The following is an 18,937-nucleotide window of genomic DNA, read 5'->3' on the forward strand; positions in this document are numbered from 1 at the left end:
AATATGCAAACGTAATTGCATTTTTTTGTATGCGTTCTATTTTATTTATAAGGCATTTTTGATGACGGCTCCAGATTAGATAAGCGTATTCTAGGCATGGTCTTATTACACTCTAAAAATTTTCACACCCTTATGGGTGTAATACGGGTGTATTCATCTTTTCACCCTTGTAAACACCCTTGAAACACCCTTTTTTAATGGAAAAGGGTGTTCAACAAGAAAGCACCCTTGGAACACCCCAGTCTTTCTAATATACACCCTAATTATAAGGGAGTAAGTGAACAAGCTTACAGTATATGATAAATGAGCATTGCCAGTTAAGGCGTTGATATTGGCTTTACATGAAACGCGCGCTACCTGCGCTTGAATCAGGTAGCTGGAATGATTAGATCGGAGCATCTAGGCAGCAGCGCGCTGGCTCCGAACAGCGGTCAAAAATGAAGTTTCCCACTAATGTTGATATCGAACGGATGCCACTAACGCGCAGACTTTGCATAGCCAGATATCTGCAAAAGGCTTGATATGATCAATGGCAAAATATTTATAATGCTATCACTGAATACTTAAAGGTGTGCAACCAGTTAGACTGGGAATTGTTAGGAGTGAGGGCTAACGGTAAATAGCTCACCAACTTACGGTTTGTAGATGACATTGGCATACTCAGCAAAGCTGCAGACTTTGCAACAAACGTTTGAGGACCTTGGCGAAGAAAGTGTAAGAGTCTGATTGAGAGTTAGTATGCAGAAGAGAAAAGTAATGTTCCGCAGCCTGGCGAGAAAACGAATGTCATGGTCGGCAGTCAGCCTCTAGAACCTGCGCAGAAATACGTTTATTGAGGTTAATTACTCGCAGGGGCCTCTGATGAAGGAAATTAACAAAAATAAAAAATTAGCTGGAGAGCTTACGGCAGGCATTACTAAATCATGACCAGGGAGCTTACTGCTAATCATTGCTTTCTACCGTTACTAACGTATGGGGCCGAAACTTGGAAGTTACCAAAGAAGCTTGGGAAGACGTTGAGGACCGCGCAACGAGCGATGGAATGAAAGTTATTAGGCATGACGATAATAGACTGGAGGACAGCGATGTGGATTAGAGAGAGAACGGGGATAGCTGATATTCTGGTTGACATTAAGAGGAAGAAGTCGTGCTTGGCAGACATTGCAATTCGTAAGGGAGAGAACTGCTGGTCTATTGGAGTTGCAGAATGGGTGCTAAGGGAAGGGAAGCACAGTCGAGGACGGCAGAGAATAATGTGGACGTGATGGAATTGGGAAACTTGAAGACACATGGAACCAGTTAGCACAAGACAGGGGTATTGGAGATCGCTGGAGAAGCTTTCGTCCTGCGATTGACGTCAAAATAAGCTGATGATGATGATGATGTGACGACATCCATGCCAGCTTCGCGGCATGTCATTCATGTTATGACATGCATGCGTGTTATGCACGTTCTGATAGCTCGATTTGCGTCGATTGAGGGGTGGGAGGGGGGGCTAGTAGCGGCGTAGCCAAGTGGGGCACGCCGGGCACTTGTAACGCTCACTAACAGTAAATTTTTTGCTACTATGGCAATGGCCCCGCTCCTTCCCCCTCCACGGTCAATTGGGACCCCACCCCCCCTCACACGAAAAAAATTTTCTGGCTACACCACTGTGGGGAGGGGGGTGTAAGATTGCTCCAGACCCCTCCCCCTAACTTGTCAACGAAAACGGGGGAGGGTTGGGCTGCTGCCACCGGGCCGCAAGCCTTAGGCAGCCCAATTACCGGCTGCATTTCCCTTTGGACGTGAATACTGCTCTAATGTCATTACACTGTAGGATTCGTGGCGGTTCGAGGGCCCCCATGCGACAATAAAAAAAAAAAACACATACAGCCATCAGCAAGTCTTAGCTTGAGCAGATCTTTGGCAGCTGGGCAAGACTCATAAAAAAAAAAAAAGCTTGGCACCCCTCTTACATGCATTGTCAACTCTGGGTCACCGCTGACTGCACATTTCCGGTAAAAAAAATCACACAGGAACTCCTCTCGGATTTGTCTAAGTATGCGTAAGCATTGTGACTCTTCCTCATCCACACGCATTCCACATCGTTATCAATGTTATGAGACTTGATCCGACGAGTATAAGCGACAGCGCTGCGGCGACACGAGCTGCTGTGGGCGGCGGCGCCAAGTGAACGGCGCAAGCAAAGTACTGCAGGTGGCGGGGCCAGGTGCGCTGTGACGTTACGTTCGTTTTGAGCCGTTATCGCTCTTTAGCACTTCTCAACCGCGTCGAACCATTATCAACCGTTCTCCGGCGGCGGCGGCTGCTTGTGGCACGGCCGCGCGAACCGTATCTCGAAAGCGAACTGCAATTTGGACAGAGTGTGCCCACTGCTGAAAACTTCACGCGCTGTGTTCTCACCGTTTACTTCGCTTTGAAAACAGACGCGCGTACAGCTATCTTGAAAGTGATCTGCGAAAAGAGCATAGTGCGGCATAAGCTGAGAGCTTCGTGAGCGCTGTGTTCTCGCCGCTTCAGTCGCGTTGAAGCGAGAGCTAGCACGAAGGTGAATTCACTCGCTGCTGCGGGTTCTATTTTGAAAGCTATCGTGCGGTACGGACTGACGGACGGATGGTTTTTATTTGTGGGTAATTATAGAAATGCTTACGTTATAAAAAAAATCGCAGGGTTCGCGGATGTCGCGATAACAACCAACTCCGTCTTGATCGCCCCCTCCCCACCCCGGGAAAAGGGACACTACGCCTCTACCTCAGTTGAAGAAACGATGATGAAACGTTAACGACAAGAACAGCATTTTCTAACGCGTTGTCTTATGGCCTCCGAGATTTGCGCGCAAAGCTGGCGCGCGCGACCTGGGGGACCTTAATTGGCTGCTTAATAGCATTAAAGGACAAAAAGATAATACCACACGACACAGTAAAAATGCAAACAAAGAACTGATCTTCGCTATACTGTTTGGGGAAAAGAAATAAAAAAATTAGACAGCCGCAACACACGCCACTAAAGCCACCACCGCCGGCATAACGCGGAACCAACAGTTGGCAACATTCATTCGCGCTTCATTGTCCGCTTCGTCTCCGCAACGAGAGCCGCCATCCTTTCGCGCCGGCCGTATTGTCATAGTTTTGTTATCTGCAAGTCCGTGCACGCAGCTCATCGGTAGCTGCACGGGTGCACGGCGTCTCATTGCGACCTGCGGCATTTTCTCGTGATCGCGCAATCGGTGTGAAACATGTCGCATGTGAAATATTTGATAGAAGTGCCTCACGTCCTAGTCAAGCCGCCGTACGGGTGTATGGCTGTGTGCCCCGTTCTCGGAAGCGTCGACGGGTTTCCGGCATGCGGATTTCAGGTACGTGCAAATGCGTTTCGCCCTCCTATTGAGCTCCGAAGCAAAGCGTGCAATATTTCATGTGAAAGATGCACTGCCCGTCATCATGGTGTGAATTTCGAGCGGCAAACGAGAACTGTGGCACTTAGAGCACACCGCGGCTGCTAAGTCAGCGTTGAAATTGTTTTACGTTACCGTAATATGTTGCTGTCTGTCTAATCTGCGGCTTGTGGACAGCTAGCCCATTGACTTTTGCTTGTGGCAGCGATAGGTATATAAATGGAAGCGGTAATAATTTTCGAGAGCAGACAGTTGTTTCGCGCGATGTTTGGTCGTGTTCATGGCGTTATGAAAGCTAGAAAACTAACTGGCTTGATCGTGCTTAGTTCCAACTCTAAGGGGCGTAACGTTGGCGCTGTATATGTTTGTTTTCCGTGCCGCGAGTACCACTTTCATGCTTTTGTTGCATGAGAGTGGTAGCTGCTGCATGCCGTCTGGGCAGAATACAATAAAAGCAATTTCCTCACTTTCATACGTATGCAATGTGACGTAACAAAATTTCCAGCGTTTTATTCGGAGCGTAAATGTCCAGTATAGTTTAGTAAGAAACTCAAATTCTGTCTTAGCTTAGTAGGCGTGAAACAAGTGAAACTCTCATTCCTTTTTGAATTGTTCGCCCAAGCCGCACCGCCCGCAGATGCGTCATCGGGTAATTGACAGTAGCTTCGCTACGTGAGTTGTTTTATGCGCCAATATTGCCCGGTCAAGTATCCTGTTAATTTATGCCGACGCTCGTTCATCTTGATATAAAGCGATTACTATCCCCGAGTACCGGACGATGCCAAACTTGTTGTGAGGTGTAGCAAACGCGGGAAATTCAAAGTGGCGTGGCTGCAAGTTCCTGTTTTTACGTTTCTTGCATTCAAAGCCAACAGACACAGTATCACTGATTTATTTCCATTTCTGCTGTACTTGATCAATCTAATGTGACAACTGCATTTGCTCTTTAACGTTCTCCATTTATGTGTATTCAGCTTGGCTGCCAGAAAATGCTTGAATTTTTTTCAGCATCCAAGTGACGAAATATTTCACTTACGGCCGTGCGTGAAACACGCAAGATGACAAAACTGATAGCAAAATGATGTTCATTTTATAGCGTTTGGACTCGACTTTTGGTGAGGATGTCGATCGACCTTGGGCCTGGTGACAGCATACCCGACATGGCCAAAGTGCAGCCTATCATTTGAGTGCCCCCGAATGGACCATCAGCATCGGAAAATGAAACAGAGTCAGGTAGGGGCAATTTTTACTTTGGAACAGAATACTGACAGCTGCCTCTTTTTTTAAGAACTAAATAACATATTTACAAACCCATCCTTTCTCTTTGTGCAGCCTACATAGAATTGTTTTTTGCTTGTTATACAGATCTTCAGAAAGCAGTTCTTTTGAACCCTTTTTGCATGCACAAATAAATAAAGAGGAGTGCACTTTCTGAAGAAATTGATGCACTGAAATGTGCGTTCGACACACAATGAGATGCAAAATAACCAATAACACTAAAGCGGTAAAAAAAAAACAAGTTTGAAACATGTTCTAACATCATAACCCGCCTTGGCATACGGATCTAAATATAACAGCAACAGAGGTGCATGCAGAGAAGTGTTTGTAAATGTTTGCAAGATATGTACGTTGTCTAAGAAATTGTTTTTACTTACTCGGAGCTTCTTGGTGCCGTGGCAGTGCAGTAAAAGCTCAAAATGATGCCCCTGCTCCTAATAAAGCACCTTTAGATTTTAAAATTAAATTATGGGCTTTTACATTCCAAAGTCACAACCTGAAGTTTTGGGAACCTGGCCTTCTTTAATGTACACCCGAATCTAAGTGCATAAGCGTTATTGCATTTTACCCCCATTGGAGGGCAGCTGCCATGGCCTACATTGAAGTTAGGACCAGCATGACTCAGCAGCATGGCATCATAGTAAGTGGGCTATAACACCAGGTCAAAATGAGAAATACTGCTTAGAACTACCAACTTCTTGGCTCACAAGCACTTTGCACTAAGTTAAAGGAGTATGGAGTACTGACAGGGACCACTTATGTACCAATTTCTTTTCAGGCTGACTCTGTTATTAGGGTGCGAAGCTTCAATTAGTCAAAACCAGCCTAAATTACAGAACCAGCTCAAAACACGCACCATGTATAGCTGGATTTGGACATGAAAATGGAGTCAATTCATGTCGCCGAAAATGGAGGTGGCAGTCACACTATTTCATGCATTTTGCCTAAAACATAGTCAATAATAATTAATCAATTTCTAAAATATTCTTTTCAAAAAGTTTTTTTCAAGCATGAAAGGAGGAGCCAAATGGTGTTCAGGTGCACGAGTGGTTAGTTGCATGGCACTTTTCGCATGTATTCACTGGCTTCTCTCAAGCTTGAAAAAAAAACTTGTTGCACCTATTGAGCAGTAGAAAGCTAGATTGGTAATTTTTCAGGATGCTCTACAATTTTTGCACTGACACTCTTGCTTTGAATATAATATTTGAGCAGTTAAATAATCGTTAATAATTTATTACCTAATTAGGAAAAATGCCAGAATTGGTTTCACTTCCTCAAAACAATGGCAAACGACATTACCTTGGTTCTGTCCAGCTACGTGGCACTTTTACATATTTAAAGCTTGCACATGTCAGACAGACCACCTGGTAATTACAAGGCATATATAGCAGTGGGTAAGTTGTGTGAGCCAGCCATGTGTAGCGAATCATGCGAAACGGCCATGTTTCTTTGATTTAAGGGCATGATAAGATTTACATGCTCGACACCTTGTATCAGTGGGTTCCAGGCCTGTTCGTAGTTTAGCTGCTACATAAACAATATTTCTCCACGTGTAAGCTCATATGCATCTTTCAAGTATATTCCCTCATGTGTCCAAAATAAACCATCCTCGCGCTTCCTTCATTATGTCTTCATCTGTTGCTGTGCTAAATTTTTAACATGCAACTGCACAAATTTTCATCTAGTTTTCATATTTCCTCGTTGTTTGGTGGCTTTATTTCTGAACAAGTTGTTTTCGTTAAACCCTGTTGCACACAGCAGTACACAGCATTTCTGCCTAGAGTGGGAATTTTTTTTTTTTCAGATTGACATTTATACACCTTGCCTGGGCAATGTAAGGCATTCTACATAACACGGCCCTGCAATAATGTTTTATATTGCATTCCAGCATCATACAAAAGCTGTTTACTTACCAGATTAGAATATGTATAAGTGTTGGAAGTAACAGAACTGGAAGAAGCCAGCAGATAATGAGGCCAAGGAAAGCATACAGGAACATGTTTTAAGTTTTTTATATGAAGTATAGAAATGATAAATTCTAAGTAAATGAAAGTGGATTAAAAGATATCCACCTGTGGGTGAGGAACGGACCCATAACCTTCACATTACGCATGTGATATACTAACCACTGTGGTACTACGGCCGTGTTCGAGCGTCGACAATCTGAGGGGCCATTGTGGACGGTTGAATGCTGCCTCGGTGGCACAGTGGTTAGTGCATCGCATGCCTAATGCAAATGCTGTAGGTTCGTTCTCCCCCCATGCCTGTTTTTACCATTTTCATTTCCCTTTATCATTTCTACATTTAAATAGAAAATTACAAATAAGTTTCCACGTGCCTTCCCTGGCATCTTCCAGCTGTGATTCAGAAAAAGTTTGACCCTCAGTATCCTTTCTTCTCATTTGGAAGAACAGGAGCTTCATTTTAAAAATGAGTTCACTTTGTTCAGCATCTCAATGTGGTCTCAAATCTTATCACAGCATGTGTATTACTAAGTGAAGTTTTTGTTAAGATGATGATATAGCATGGGACCTAATTAGTAGCCTTTGTGTTCAGATATATGACTAGTCTAATAAATAGGAGGATTTTAAGAAGCACTTCTAACATGGTCTGATTATGTGTTTAAAAAAACTAATCTAGCATGATTTCAGGTATAACTGTTGCCCCTGAAAAATATTTGGATCATCTGCATTGGTATTGTTTTTAGAGAGCACCAATACTGCTTTGGTTGAAGTAGCCTCGTGGAACATGAAGCATCGCTTCTTGCTGAGTCAAGGAAATATCTGCATATCTGAGGTGCATTTGTCATATGCTCGAATGCTGTTTAAAGGCTGCTAATAAGAAAATTACTTCACTTGCCTTCCAGAGATTGCTTCAGTAGTCTATGCTACTCGATCATAAACAATTTACCAGAGTGAACATTCATCACAGTTGGCTTTGCAATGTTTATGCAAAATACCACAATTGCCTACTAGACATATGACTGCACTAAAACTTGGAATTAATGACCAGTAAGATTTATGGGACAGCAAAACTTGTGTTTATTACTCCAGAACAAAATACCAGGCACTTCGGTTATTTCTGCCATAGAGTTTCTTACAGTAATTACTAGAGGGAACTCTGGCGCTCCAGTCGTACCACCATGGGAATGATGGGAAGCACATGGATTTGTCTGATATTCGTGCTTGTGAATTCAGACGTTCTTGTGGCTTCGTTTATTATACGCTATATAAATCTTATTGTCGTAAATTTCAGCGCAGTCTATACTCTTCGAAGTGCAGAAGACGGCACCAACACGCACAATTGCTATTAATTGCAACGATTGAGCTTGTCCAAGTGGCCAAATCGAAAGGCGCCAAGCGTCTCAAGGCACTGGTATGCCAGCGATAACTTCATCAGGGCGTTGCACTCGCTTGTCGTTACATGCCTCCGTGGCTTAATGGTTTCAATATCAGACTTCTGCTCTAGAGTTCCTGTGTTTGAATCCTGTCGTCGGACGATTTTAATGTTTATTTATTTATTACACAGTATATTGTTGAAAATGACTAGTTTACAAAGTCACAAAGCCGCTTGAAGCCAAACAGACGAAGTTTAGGCAAATCCATGTACTTCCCATAATTTCCATGCTGGTACAGCCGTTCTTGTTTGATCTCCTGTAGACACTAATGCCAGAGTTCCCTCTAGTAATTATTGTATGAAACTGATTTCTGCACCTCACTCTTGCAGAAGCGGCACCACACCTGCTGTGTAAAAATGCACTACCTTTCGTCCAAGTGCAGGGAATGCTGTGAACTCGCCCTGTACAAAGCCTGCACTAAGTAAAACAAATCACAACGTGCAGTTGCTGTCACGTTGAACTGCTGGAATGAGTATTGAAATGCAGCACCTCCTGAACTAGTTCAGGAAGTGCAGGTTAATCAAGTGGAGATTATGTAGTAACAGAAGTTGAGTGATTCTGCATTACATTCACGAAATATACTTCATGATACTTTTCCATTTATTTCCTCAGTTATTAAGAATCCATTTTGCATTGTTGGACAAAACTACAGAATGCCAACATATTTTCTAGCATTCACTGGTAGCAAACATGTCAAAACTTGTTCTAGTTTCTGGATTGCCACTTCAACCGTTAACCCCCTAGTTAATTCCGGAAAAATGTACAAAATTTTCCATATTTTTACGTACTCAATTTTTCGGTGTCATTCTCATTCTAAAAATAATTACTTCATTGGTCTCTGGTTAGAAATAACACAAAAATAAGAGCTGCTCTTGAGGGCAGCTTTCCCTCAATGCCGACTGTAACTCATCTTTGACAATAACAGCAGCATAACATCAGGCAGAAAGAGTGCGACTCGTCATTGGCGATATTGGTACTACCTGCAGTCACTAGTACAGCTTGGGATCAAGGGTTAAAGGTTGCGACTTCGTTGCTGACTAATTTTAATTCTGCAGCTGTTACACTTGGGTGTATCGTGTGTATGTACGTGTGCATGCATTAAAATGACTTCACGCTAGAGCAAAGCAACTATAGCGTAGAGAGGCATTAGTCATCTTTATATATTTGCTTTGTAAAGATGCGCTAAGTTTATCTTTTGCAATATAGACTTGGTGCTCTTTGGCCAAAGATGACCTTGTGCTACTAAAACCTATCAATTAGCTTTTTGCAGTAGCAGGTGCTTATTCCTTTTTCGGGATTGGTGTGCGAGTTTTAATTTGTTTTTCTTGAACTGTGCAATTCCCACTCAGAGGACTGCATGTCATCTGAGGTGTTCCTTTTTCAATCAAGAATGTTGAGGTTGTGTTTGTGAAACTCGATTTCTTGCCTCAAACGAGCTTGTACAAACTGACCAAGCTGATAATTCTACCTGCTTATATATGAAATATGTCGCGGTTATGAACCCTCATAATGAATGACACATAGTATAAAAATTTTATCTATTAAAACAATTTAATGAAATTTTTCATGTTTTTCGCGTTCGTGTTCACTTCTCTACTCTCGTATCCTGTCTGCATGCCTCACCTCTTTTTTACCACAATGCAGGGGGAAAAGGTTCCGGTAACACCATGCATTCAGTATGGTGGCCCAGACGTGTATGCAAGCAATCTCCTTCATGTGGACCAAGAACTACTCAGCAGTGTCTCGCAGACTTCCATGCGAAGTCCTCAACATTCTCGTCTCAGTGGAATGGCTGCTCATCTATCTGCGTGTCCATCACCAAGACGGCCATTTGTAAAGCTCCTGTACCCGTTTAAGAAAGCTTAATGATTTTTTATTTAGTTTTCACGGTTGGCCGTAGAATCTTAACATTTTTGATGTTTATAACATTTTTACCTGGCACAAAGTGGTGCAATAACTTTAAACCAGTGTAATGTATTTAAGTGATGCTCACTCTCATGCCTATCTGGTTTTGTTAGTGTTTAAGAAATTTGTGTGTCTGATGAGGTAACAGCATTTGAATTTGTCATTGTGGCTCGTTTCAATGAGCTGCTAGGAAAAAAGTCGCAAAACTTATCACACGCCAGTTGTAGCATTTTTGTTTTCATGACTATAGTATACACGTTTCAAAAGATGGAAAGTGGGGAAAAAAACCTGAAGAACACAATCATCCTAGGATTGTCATGTCCTTACAACTCTGCAATGATAATGCCTCATACATCTTGGGAGCACATTGGTCACAATGCCTACAGGTATACTTGATAAGAGAATAGCTTGCACCCAGATTTGCCACACAGTTGATGGCTGATGGCTTTTGTTTGTCGTCTTCATGTTACTACTATGTATTCAATATTCATTTAGATGTAAAGGACACTAGAGGCACTGAAGTACCAAATGGCACTTGCATTTCAGGGGACAAAGTGCCCAGCATGCCTGTCACAAAACGTGTTCTAGGGGCTACCTTGCCTCTATAGGTAAATGGATACCAGATGCTCTGTGTACAGTGTAATCGGTGTACTTGTCTGGAGTGCTTGAAAGATGTGCTACGGGCTGTACTGGCACTGTCTGAAGATAATGCATGGTTCTAGAAAGCCTGCAGCTGAGCATCTGCCACCATACTGAAGGAACTGTCCAAATTTTGTTGATGTTGAAATGTAGGAGCTGCAATGAATAGTTGTCAATGTGGCAGTGCTGCCAAACTAAAGCACAAATTACACACCTCGACTCACACAATGCACTCTGAAAGTTTTGCTACGTGGTATCTGTGTTTGCTGCCTGACCTTATGGCACCTTTACGAGCAATCGCAGGTGATTGCAGCTGCTGAGGCTTTATCAACTGGCAAGTTGAAGAAATAATGCTGTGCCACCAGTGTGGCTGCACATTCTGAGATGCAAGCTATCTTGAACCAGGTGTTCGGTAGACAGTACCTGTGCAGCCAAAACATGGTGTTTGAGCCCTATAGGCAACTACGTTCACAACTGCCCACAAGTGTGCTGTCGGAACAGAAAGTTGAGAACAAGTAGCATTTTTACCAGGGTTCAAACATTAGTGCAAGTCATTCTTTCACCAAGGCTGGTAATCATGCATATGTAATGAGAACAGGGCATTTGTTACACACAAGGGGTCATGTGTCAAGTTTAATTAGATCAGTAATCTATGAGATGGAATTATAAAAAGTATACCTTTTGTTCCTCAGTGGTCTCTTGGAGAGATGACCATTTCCGGCAGTTTAGTTTTGCCTTATGTCTAGATTTGGTGTGCATATTGCAACTATAACTAACAGTCAGTGCTCTGTCCTGCCCAGTTTTTATGCTGCTTTTGTGATATTTGCAATATTTTGCAGTTCAGCTGCAAAATATTGTCTATAGTATTATATATTGTCTATGCAAGTATATGTCTTTACTATATTACTAGTTTTCATGTTCAACTTTTGTGCAGTGCTCACTAGTTATTACTAGCCATGTTTTGTTCACACATGCTCTTGGATTGTTGCGCGAAGTGACACGGACACAGACTACAAGCAGACAGGACGAGCGCTAACTCTCAACTAAATATTTCTTGAAACGAAGAACATATATATATATATATATATATATATATATATATATATATATATAAAGTGATTGCAGAAAACCGCAACATAAGAACATGACAAGGTATGAAGAAATCAGTTAAACATATCAGGAAGTAGGGAAGTCAAAAAAGGAAACAACAAAAAGACACTACTTCAGATTAACACACGTGTTGTGAAGATACTGAAATTCGCATTCTAACAGACAAAGATGCATGGCTAATGCAAGTCTCTCCTAATCTTTTAATGTGGAATGCCTTGATTATTTCCCGTGTGGTTTGACATTTGTCTCGAAAGAATTTTTGTGTCTTCAAACAAAGGTTTACAACCGCAATTGAAACAATGTGATGCTAGATGTGAAGCATTAGGGTTGTAAAGTGAATGTTTGTTTTCTTTCAGTCTAATATTAATGCACCTGCCGCTCTGTACAATGCAAGTCTTCCCGCACTTGAGAGGATACTGATAAACTATACTAGTGTTACAAGGCACAAAAAGGGACACATGTCTAACGCCGCAATTATCTTTTCTGTTTTGCCAACCTGTTCAAGTTTCCTATTTATCATAGGCACATGATAGACAACTTGCGGGGCCGAGAAAACTTTATCCACATCATATGTATTGGCCACGTTCCATAAACCATCTGATAATCTATGTATATAGGGCACCACAGCAAACCTTTTTCTTTCTTGTTTCTTAGCCTGGCCTTTTACCCATTTTAAAAGCTTTTTGCAGGTTAGTGATAATAAATGCACAGGATAACTAGCCTTTTCGAGCCTATTTGTTGTGAAAAACTGTTTCATATTGTGTGGACATGACTAGCTTACTCAGTTCTTAAGTTTGCCATTACTAATGTCCACACAATATGAAACAGTTTTTCACAACAAATAGATAGAGAGGCATTCCACATTAAAAGATTGGGAGAGACTTACATTAGCCATGCATCTTTGTCTCTGTTAGGATGCGAATTTCAGTATTTCAGAACACGTGTGTTAATCTGAAGTAGTCTTTTTGTTGTTTCCTTTTTTACTTCCTTACTTCCTGATATGTTTAACTGATGTCTTCATACCTTGTCATGTTCTTACGCTGCGGTTTTTTGCAGTCACCTATACATATATGTTCTTCGTTTCAATAAAAATTTAGTTGAGAGTTAGCGCTCATCCTGGTCTGCTTCTAGTGTGTGTACGTGTCGCTTCGCGCTACAATCCAAGATCATGTTACTGTACCAACTCGCCCAACTTTCTATCCTTGTGTTAACATAGACACACTCAGACTTGTTCTTACTTATGTGACCGGTTATTTTTGTACTTTATAATAAGATGCAGTGCTTTTCGAATGAAAACATGTGATAGTTCGTAGTGAGATTATTTAAAAAAAACTTTTCTGCTTAAAATTTATTTGAACAAGCCTGTGCCATTATTCGGTGCTTATGTCTTTGTATTGGTATGGTTTTACTCCTTATCTTCCTTTTTACTTTTAAAATGTGCAAGCATTATTATGTAAGCATTTCTCTTTAATGAAATAATAAATACTTTTCTTATGACATTTCGTCACAAATTTTACAATGATTTTGTTCAATTAGGTAAGCTTAGACTAGCTGATTGTTATTCTGATAGCTTAACTTACTATGCCTGTGGGATATTCAATGCAAGCACATGGTGAAAAATAAACTAAATTGTTGGGTATAAGCAGGTCACTGGCAGTAAATGGAGCATACATATATTTCAGGAAATAGTGCATGCTTATATATTGAACAGCATGCACAGCTACACGTGCTGTTTTGTTCGTAAATGCTGAAACAATATTCGAAGTGGAAGCGCTTTGTTGCACTTTGTTCTTTGGCTTTCAGTGCTACCTTTAAGTCATATATGTGAAAGTACTAGTAGAAGCATCCCGTGGAGATAAATGACAACTTTGATGAATAGAGGTATAAAATGTGTGCTTAAAACGGCAAAAAACTGTTTCACAGGCAAACGTATGCTTCTGTAGTACTGCACTTGTAACCGTCGCCAATCCATGCATTGCTTGCGCTCTATTGCATTCAATATGAGCTACGACAACGAGCTGTGGTGTCTTTCCCTCCTGGTCGAGGTGGTGTTGCGAAAATTTTTGACAAAGTGGAGGTTTTTAATTATTTCTGAAATGCATGCAACCATGCTTTTGGCTGTGTGCTGTTTCCACGGAGTGATAAGTACTGGTGCACCAAGGTGCGGGAGATCCTGTGTCCTTTGTGCAGCGCGCGTCGTTATTGCGCTCTGCATCCTGCCGGCAGTGTACTATCACTGCAGAGGAAGATTACGAAAAGCATAGGATGTGTGCATTTTTGCGATCATGAAACTTAAATTTTTTTGCCTGAAAGGGTCGCACGTTATGCTACCACATGACGGACCAGAAGCGCAATATGACGACGCCTCACAGATTCTGGCTCATACTGAACAAGGTAGTACCATAGCTAAGGCTAGGCAGCATTCACAACAGCTAGTCTGCCCATTAACTACATGGCTGTAGTGAACGCTAAAATACTTGCAGGGATAACACCCTTTCGGAAGGGTGTTGTCCATGCTACACCCATATTGAAAGGGTGGTGTCTGTGTTACACCCCATATAGAAAGGGTGTCGTTTGTTTTACACCCATAGGCAAGGTGACGTCATATTAACACCCCTTCTTTTGTGGGGTGTTAATTTGCATCCCTTTGCTTGGGGTGTAGCAATACACCCAAAAAGGGTGTCACCCATGGGACAAGTCATTTACACCCTTAAGGGTGTTAAAATTTTTAGAGTGTAGTGTTTTGTACGCATTTAGTTTGAGGTGTGGTGGTGCTGCGCGCAGTTTCCTTTTTAAAAAGGATAGTTTGCTTATGGCTTTTTGACACATGGTCGAAATATGAGGCTCCCAGTTAAGGTTAGGTGTGAGTTTAATGCCTAGCTATTTTACCTGGTCGCTTTTGTTGACTGTTGACCTTCCGATCGAATATGTAAAGTTAAGCGGGAGTTTCTTATTTGTGAAAGACATGTAATGTGTTCTTGATGTGTTCAGTTTCATGCCCCAAGTGTTGCACCAAGAGTAAATTGTTTGCAGTGAATTATGAAGTTCTATCTGGTCTTCTTGGTTGTGTACGACTGTGTACACGACACAGTCATCAGCAAAGAGGCGCATCTGAATTGAGTTTTTAATGGAAAATTGGATGTCGCTATTGTACATCAAGAACAAAAGTGGTGCCAGAACTGATCCTTGAGGTACTCCGGAGTAGACATCGAGTGGTTGTGAAAAATTATTATCGATTAAAACGCTCTGTTTGCGATTGGTTAGAAAACTGTTGATCCAGGATATTATTTTATTACTAATACCGAAAGCCGATAATTTTGTGAGTAAATCCTGGTGCGGAACTACGTCAAACGCTTTAGCAAAGTCTAAAAAAAACTGCATCTAATTGGCCATCATTATGAAGTATGTTAGCTATGTCATGAGTTAACTCTGCTAATTGGGTTATAGTTGACAGGCTTGATATGAAACCATGTTGTTGTTTATATAGAAATTCGTTTGTTTCTGGGTGAGTTATTATGGCCTTAAATATTACGTGTTCCATTATTTTGCAGCATGAGCTTGTTAATGACACTGGGCGGTAGTTTTTTAAATCTAATTTCGAGCCCGATTTATGAATTGGAATTATTGCAGCCTTGCGCCAATCGGTCTGGTAACAGTGATGTTTGAAGAGAAAGAGTGAATATTTTAAATAGATACTTTGATGTCCAGCTTGCGTATCGACTTAAGAATGAGTTGAAAATCTGATCGGGGCCGGTAGATTTTTTAAGATCGAGCTTATGCAATAGAGACAATATGCCCTCCTAACTTACAGTTAATTCTTCCATTGGTATTTTGACATCGTAAGGTGTTAAAACACCCTCCCCCCCCCCCCCCATTTGTAGCATGTTTCGTAAAAACTGTCTGAAAGAAGTTATTCATCTCTTTAGCAATCTGTTCAGGGTCCTGAGTAACATCATCCGAGATATTGATTTGCGTTATTTTTTCTTGTTCATCTGACAAATATCGCCAGAATTTGTGAGGGTCATGCGCCATAAACGAACGTAATGTAGTGTCAAAGAAACGGGCTTTTGCTTCCGATATTTTTTGTTTGAATGTACCGATAAGATCGTCTAACGTGCACTTGGTTCCCTTTTTCCGCCATCGTTTTATATATATATTTTAGTTGGATTATTGAACGTGTTATCCACGGGTATTTAACTTTTTATTTGAAATGAAGGTGTTTTCGGAATACGTAACAATATTTCTAAAACGCGTCCCGAGTTCTTGTACATTTGTTCGTTCATTGAATGAATGAAACTGGAATTCTAGGAAACCTAGTACAGCAGGATCATTTGCGCGTGTGTAATCCTTAAAGTATGTAGGTTGTGGTTTTTTGTATTTTGGCGTCGTTGAAATGGGACAGGTTAGAATAAGCGCTTTGTGGTCTAAAATGCCATTCTCGATGGACACGGAAGATCCTTCTAATATACTAATTATAAGAACTAAGTAAAGTAAAGATGATGATGTTGAAGTGATACGGGTCTTATCAGTTACCATTTGCTTCAGTGAAAACGTAAAGGCCACGTCTAGCAGTGATTCTGAACTTGCGACATCAGGCCGTCATTCGAGCGGTTGTTCCAGTCTATTCCGGGAAGGTTAAAATCCCCGGCAATGATAAGTTTTGATCTAGAATTAGTATGTTTTGAAAGGTAATCATGAATCTGATCGATGAAATCACGTGCTGCATTTGGGGGCCGATAAACGCCACCTACAGTTATGTTTTTGTTATAATATGTTACTTTGCACCATAAACTTTCATGGTCGGGAATACCATCAAGTTCTAAGGACTTTATATTATTTTTAATTGCTATCGCGACACCGCCGCCTCTTGATCCTCTGTCTTTACGGAAGGGTTTGTATGAAGGAGGAATAACTTCAGAATCCCGTACACCAGGGTTAAGCCACGTTTCTGTTATTACTAAAATGTGAGGTTGATAAGACAGGATTAGGTTTTCTAATTGATCAAATTTATTTACCACACTTCGGGCATTTAGGGAAAGGATTCGTAGAGTTTTGGTACTGGGCTGTCATTTGGAAACTTTCTTGAGAGGATTTCAGCGAAGTCGAAGTGGAAAGGGACTGTTTTGAAAGACTTCCTTTCTGCGGTAATTCAGTCCTAATATTCTTCAGTGGGTCCCAAGTATACACTTTTTCATCGATTCTCAGTTTGTCGAATGTTAGCCTAACTTTTGCTCCGTTTGCCCTTTCATTTACCGCTGAATGCCACAAGTGCGTGCGCATTTCTCTTACTCTCTTAGAAAAATCTTTCGAAACAGTTAATGGTGTGCCTTTCAGTTCGTAGCAGCAAGATAAGATTTTGGTTTTTTCGGCGTAATCAAACAATCTAAGGATGATCGGGCGGTCTCGGTTGCTTGTTCGGGTACCTATCCTGTGAGTCCTTTCAAGGGTTTTCACTTCAATGCCTAGCGTTTCTTTTAAAAATTTTTCTCTCACTATCTTTTCGAATGAAACTGTATCTTCGTTAGGTTTTTCCGTTACGCCCTAAATAATCAAGTTGTTCCGTCGACTTCTATTTTCTAAATCGTCCAATTTCAATGCAAGATATTGGATTTGATTTTTCGTGGTGTCATAATTATTTTCACATTCGGCCCACTTGTCTTCGCAATACTTCAGTCGTTCCACGTCGTTTTCAATTGCGGCAAGCCTAGTTTCCATGTTATCAACTGTTCGTTCAACCTTCCTGGCAACCTTCCTGGCAAATCCCAGACCATAACGGTACTAACCACATCAGTCATATTAAACATAAGTACTTATCATGCCCCAAGATAAGATTCCATTAAGAAATGAGTTCGGAGCCGTTGAAGCCCTTCACAGGGCGTGGCAGGTACGGCGTTCGTGCGGCTGCGGTCCCGTAGGATGTTCCTGCAATTTTACGTTTTTTTTTTAAACAGTGTAACTCCTAAAAAGATGCCTTGTCTCAACCTTCAAACAAGTTTTTGAACACACCTTGTTTGACATCAGGCTCCTGAAACCTGAAGTGTTTAGTGTCTTTTGGACTATGGTGTTCCGACGCCGAATTCTCATTCATTGGGCTTTCTGTCCGATGTTAATATGTGGCTGTGACCGAAGCTGGACTGGCTATGGACATCAGAAGACCAGGTGACAGGACAGGGACGAAGACGTTGCTATTGCAAAATTTGAACGATTTATTTACGACAGGAGTGACGAATATTCAGATGAGAAGAGAGATGTTAAAGTGTTCATGGCGGGGACATTTAAAAGCTCTGATGTTACAATAGAAGTAATCAACGGACCTCTGTCGGTTGAGGGTTTCGACGCAAAGCACGTGGAAGACGCACTGTGTTCCTTCTGACTGGCCACTGAGTCACATAATAGACGCAGCTGTCTTCCTTCTGATTGACGAGGGAGTCATGTGGCAAGGCTCCTTCCTTCGCAGCGTGGAGGTCATTCCCTTGCCTCAGGTGGTGCATATCGCTGTTGGAAGAAGGGCCTCATTTTTCCGCTATGGTGCGAGTGTGAGAGTGGTGCCTCTGACGCCAAATAAACTGGCTAGAATATGTCCTAGGGTGCACAACAAAGCAGAAAGTAAGTCAAGAAAAAGAGGGTACCTTGTGAAGTTAGGCACACAAGCGCTTTTATTTCATGCCGCGCTGGTGTGGTTTATATTCGGCCCCTGTCATGCGGGAGCACATACGTTGGGTAGACGGGGCTCTATGCCAATGTTAACTTAAGAGCACGCCAGAGGAAGGTAGAAAGCATAGACAGATATCAACACTTGGCTGCCCATTATGCATTGTGTTGATGTGTTTCAATGTATAACAAGTTACTGTGGCAGATAAGCATACAGACAACTAAAGCTAAAATAATGAAGAAACAGGTTCAGTTATGTGTCAGTCAACCTCCTGTGGCCCTCAGTGTTTATAAAAAAGCACTTCTTTTTCTCTATGCGCGAAGCATAGGGATGCTTGAAGTCAGTCGTGCTCGCGAAGTAAAAAAATAAGAACAAGAAAAGTTTTATACATGTGACATTCAAATCTGACACCTCACCTAATTAATTTAAATACTTGCTGGGCGTAGATTACGGCCGGTGCATAATCTGCTCTTACAGGATGACCTGTAACAAGTAGAACATGCTTTCGTGGCACCCTTCCTTTCACTATGTGACTTTTGGCTCTTGATCCTCCATGTGT

This window comes from Dermacentor andersoni, chromosome 1 (genome assembly GCF_023375885.2).
Source record: "Dermacentor andersoni chromosome 1, qqDerAnde1_hic_scaffold, whole genome shotgun sequence".
Lineage (NCBI taxonomy): Eukaryota > Metazoa > Arthropoda > Arachnida > Ixodida > Ixodidae > Dermacentor > Dermacentor andersoni.